The sequence below is a fragment of the Myotis yumanensis genome, unplaced genomic scaffold (assembly GCF_028538775.1).
Source record: "Myotis yumanensis isolate MYYU_CA2020_CCGP unplaced genomic scaffold, mMyoYum1.0.hap1 SCAF_2, whole genome shotgun sequence".
In the NCBI taxonomy this organism is placed as follows: domain Eukaryota; kingdom Metazoa; phylum Chordata; class Mammalia; order Chiroptera; family Vespertilionidae; genus Myotis; species Myotis yumanensis.
This window is the reverse complement of record NW_027223753.1, coordinates 16,151,420-16,156,745: the sequence shown is the minus strand read 5'-3', so window position 1 is coordinate 16,156,745 and position 5,326 is coordinate 16,151,420.

Sequence of the window (5,326 nt, the reverse complement as noted above, 5' to 3'; positions counted from 1 at the left end):
CCAATCACCTCCCCGCCCCCTTCCCCCCTTACCCCCCCCCCCCCCCACACACACACCCGCCTGAGCAGTCCCGGAGCAGCCCTGCCCACCCCTATGCCAGTTGACCGGCACTCCTGGGCTCTGGGCCCTGTGGCTGAGCTAAAATTAGACCCTGTGCCCCATGTGGGCTATCAGGGTCAGCTGAGTTCAAGGCCTGGGTGCAGCCAGTGCTCCCTGCCTGGGGGGCCAGGAGGGATCTTGGTCCTGGTCCCCTCCCACCCTACCGCTGTCTCCAGCTCAGGCAGCTCAGCCCCTCCTCCTCCAACCCCTAGAAGCTGACCCTGCACCCTCTGGCTTGGAGCTATCACCTTGCAGAGGCCGGCGACCCTGCACCAAGGCTCTGCCCCATGGCCCCCAGCCCTTCCTATGTGTCTTCTCCCTTCCCTCTCCAGGCAGCATCTGGCCAGTCTAGATTTCTCTCCCAGTGGCAGCCTGGCTCCTCCCCTGCCAGCCTTGATTCGTTCCTGGCTGGGAGGCAGGGTCTCCCCTTAACCCCTTCCAAACCAGTTTCCTTGATTGCTAAAAATAACCAGCAGGGACCAAGCCTCGGTTTGCCACAGCTACCACAGCCTGTGTCTCTGAATTCTCACATCAACCCTTCGAGGCAGGAGTTTAAAGCGCCAGAAGCGTGTCTGGGTACGATAGCCCGGCATGTTAGTCATCCCGAGTTTTGCAAGCCTTTTTTATGCATCAAGTGGAGGGTGGAGGTAGATATAAGCCCTCTGAAGGGATTACATTAGCCACAGACAGAGGGGAGGGGAGGAGGGGAAGCAGGGCCGATTCTGAGGTTGGTGCAGCCGGTCAGAGCCGGCCCACAGTCAGCTCTTACTGGCTAACTGTTCTCTTTCTTTAACTCCCCAGACACTGTCATTTTAATTTAGAACATCTCAGATTTTTTTCTTATCATTACCCCCAAAAACGTCCTCCAGACGGTCAACAAAGGGGGAATCTGGCCTCTTTGCATTACAGGGTCAGTCACTGAGTGATGGACTGACATTCACTGCCTGGGTCAGGTTCTCTCTGTAGTGAGAGGCCTTTGCACACGCTCTCACTGCTCCTGCCTGCAACTCGTCCCTCCGTTTGCTGGGCTAACTCCTCACCCTACAGCAAGCATGTCAAGCTCAAAGGCTAACACGGGCCAGATAAACGAGGCATTTGGCCTGCGGGCTTCGAGTTTGACAAGCTTGCCCTATAGGAATCAGCTCCCTTCCTAAGGGAAGCCTCCCTGACTCTCCTCCGACTGGGTTCAGGCCCTCCTCTAGCTTCTCATGCCATCGCTTCATCTCTCTATACCCAGAAACATTCATTCATCCATTCATTCATCCAACCAATACTTACTGAGTACTAAATGTCGGCCAAACTTTGGGCCAGGCACTGGGAAGACACCATTGGAGAACAGTAATAGCTAACATTCATATTACTATGTTTTTTTTTCATTTAATCCTTCCCTATGGGGGCTATGAAGGAGATACTATTATTATTCCATTTTACAGATGCAGAAATGGAGGCCCAGGGAGCTTTATGTAACTTGCCTAAATTCCCATCGCTTAGCCAGAATCTACAGCCAGGCAGTCCATTCCCTTAGCCGCCGCACCATTCTGTCTCCTGCAGAAGACAGACCTGGCCCTAGGTCACTGTCCCTGGGAAAGAGACCAGTAACCAGGCCATTATGGAAGAAGGGGGCCAGAGGAGGCGTCTGAGGCAGTAACACCTTCCCTAAGACCTAAAGGATGACAATGTGTTTTTTTAGAACAATCACTGTGGCTACCTGTGTGGGAACAGTGAAAGGGGTGAGATGTAGTCAGATTCTGGCTATATTCTGAGCCAGGGCAAAATGAGGGGATTGTTGATGGGTGGGACCCTGAGCCCCAGGCAGGGTGATGGGGAAAACTTGGAGGGAAGGGGGGCGACTTGGGGAAAAGGTCATGTGGACTGAAAAGCAGCCACCTGCTAACCCTGACAAGCTCAGGGGAGGCTTGCATGGTGGGCCCTGCAAACTCAGAGACTGGAAGTAACCACAGAGGATGGTCTGAACATTAAAATGCCTAACTAATAGCAGGTCATGGCGATAGTCACATCCAGCCACATCCGGGGCCTGTAGCTTCCTTGACAAAGGTCAACCTCTACCTTAAGTGAGCCTGTCTATTGCCTTTTTTTGCATCTAGGATAACACACCTTTGAAATGTCAGAGTAATCTCCTTTTCCAGACCCCTCAGGGCTGTACCAGAGCAGAGACCACAGACCCCTCACTGTTACTCTTGTTCCCCAAATACCATCTCCATGTGCCGTAAATATTATTAGTTATCCTGCACCCACCAATGTAAAAGAAGTTATGTGTCTCTTCCTTTTGCTCTTTATCCAATCCCAGAGATGTCCCCGCTCTGCTTCTCCTGCCCCCTTAATCTACCACCCGTGGACTTCATGTCACCCTCCTTCCATTTTCTCCTTTGATTCTGGTGTGCAAAATAAGATGCAAAACTGCCATTCTGCCGAACCGGTTTGGCTCAGTGGATAGAGCGTCGGCCTGCGGACTCAAGGGTGCCAGGTTCGATTCCGGTCAAGGGCATGTGCCTTGGTTGCGGGCACATCCCCAGTAGGGGGCGTGCAGGAGGCAGCTGATCGATCTCTCTCATCGATGTTTCTAACTCTCTGTCCCTCTTCCTTCTTCTCTGTAAAAAATCAATAAAATATATATATATATTTTAAAAACTGCCATTCTCTGGAGCATTTTCTCAATTTGTTGAGTTTTTGCTTCTCGGCAATTGTCATCAGTTTGATTCAAATAAACTCAAAAATTCTCTACAGGTTTGGACATTTCTTACATCGATAGTCAGGTTCTTAGGCTGGGAATTCATCCTTCTCATTCCTAGTACCAGCATAATAAATGTCCAATCAAAGCTTGTTGAACTAGAGGATGGATGGATGGATGGATGGACGGACGGACAAAGTTGGGAGGCTAGGAGGCCAAGGCCAGCTGCTGAGAGGATGGTGGGGGGACACCTGCTCCAGCTCTGGGGCCCCTGGCTGGCTCAGGCCCACGCCCACACTTGAGTACCCACACACACCTTCTCCTACCTTCATCCTCGCAGGGGAGGCTCTCAGGCCAGCTGGGCCTGGGCTTGTCTGAACTGCCATTCACATTCTTGCCTTGGGACTTGGATGAAAAAAGGAGAAGGCAGGGCATTCTGGCAGGCAGGACTGAGCTGGGCTCATCCTAAAAATACATCTCTGGGCTCTGCTAAGGGCTCTGGGCCTCCACCAAAGCCACCAGGAGTGCCTGTCCTATACCTGGGCTCTGATCACTGGAACAGAAGCCAACACTTTGGGGTGACGAGAGTGGGACAGGGCAGGAGAGAGGAGGACAACAGTGAGGAGGAGGAGGAGGAGAAGGAGGAGGAGGAGGAGGAGGCAGCGGCACCGGGCTCTAGTTCAACAACGGGAGGCTTCTGGGAGGAGGCAGAGGCTTGTTTGTTTCCTGCAGGGCAGTTTGAAGCAGGCCTCTAAGTGGGTTTGCAGATAAGGAGATGCTCTGGATGGCATCCCAGAGCTCAGCAGTGTTTGCTGCATGGCTGTGGTGGTGTCATGCTGCCTGGGGCGGGTAGGGCGGGGCGGGTCTGAGGGCTGCCTGAGCTTGGAGTTGCTTCCTGCCTGAGGTCCCAGGTATCATATTGGTCAAGGTGCCCAGGCAGAAAATGGAAGCTAACTTCACTGTGTTTGATCGGAAGTGTCCCCTCTTTGCACCCTGATTCTGCTTCCCCACCACCCTCCCTTTTCTGGGACGGGCATGAAATCTCCAGAAGGAACGTATCTAGTCTTCTAGGAGAAAGGGGCCTGGAGCACTAGATAGGGCTGTGGTTCAGAGCACAGCTCAGGTGCTCTTAACAAGCTATGTGTTCCTGAGCAAGTTACTCCACCTCTCTGTGCTTCTGTTTCCTCATTTATAAAATGCTGATAATAGCTTCTTTCTCAAAGGCTTGCTGGGGAGAGAATTAAATGAGACAATGCCTGGCACAGAGCAGGCACCTAACAAATGGTATCCTTTGTTCCTCCTCAGACCCCGAGGGAGGCGAGATGACTTGCCCAAGGGACACTGAGCTTCCATCTGGGGTCGATCAGACCAGGTTTTCCCTCCCGCACCCACGTTCCTCCTGCCGCACCTCCATCTCCGCTCAGAAAGAAGACACTTAGAGCTCTAGGAGGCAATCACCATGGAAACCCATCTGTTGCTTCTTTGCTGCTGCTTGTTCCTCCAGCTCGGAGCTGTCTGGGTGTCTCGCTGCAGAATTAACCAGTGCAGGGGCTGGAGGCTGCAGGAGCCTCCGGGGTCTCAGCTCACTTGCTTGAGCACAGATGAGTCCCAACTGTGGTCCCCAGGGGGCATCATCAAACAAGCCTCCAAGGGTCCTGGCTCCCTGTGGATTCAGGCCCAGACATTTTATAGGTCCGAGAACTAAGATGCTAATTTGTAGAAAACAGATATCCAAGAGTGATGCAAATGATTTCTGGCCAGTAGAGATTATAGGTTATAACCCAAAGGTCATAGGTCACGCACTGCAGGGCATTATGGGCTGGAATCTGACTAGCGATCTTCTTCCAGTATTCTCTGTGCTTCTTTGATTATACCCGTCAGTCCTCCAAACTAGCTTTATCATCCTGATTGTTTCCTCATGATTAAGTGAAATACAACTTTAACTTGTGCTCACGATGCGTTTGTATGATAATTTTTAAAAACAGTCAGATGAGTATAATTTGGTGACTCACTGAGCCTCATTTTCCTCCTCTGTAAAGTGGGGAATTCAAAGGAGCAGCTTACAAATTTGCCGACCCTGCACCAGGCACGAGTGAGTTCCTGAGATCCGCGATTTCATTTAAGCTTCACAGCAAAGCTGCAGGGGCGGGGTGGTGGCGATTCTCCCCATTTTACAGGTGAGGTGAGTGAGGCTCAGAGAGGGGAAGTGATTGCCCCAAAGCTGCACAGCCAGTGAGAAACAAAGTCTGTATTTGAACCACTGCGTCACAGGGGGCTAATTCCTGCTTCTGTGGGGCTGGATGGATGAGAACACAGGTGGGAAGGTGCTTGGCAAGCTAGATAGGTGTGCTCACATGTGAACAGTTATAGACGGCCCAAGGCAATCTCCTAGCCAGCCACATGTAGACCTGGCCCAGGATCTGGGCTCCCCCCCGACGGGAGGCAGATCTCTGCTTCCTGTGGGGTGGGTTTCTGTTGTCTGAGGTGAGTAGGCATCGCTGGTCCAGCCCCTCACACACAGGACAGCGTCCCTGCCGG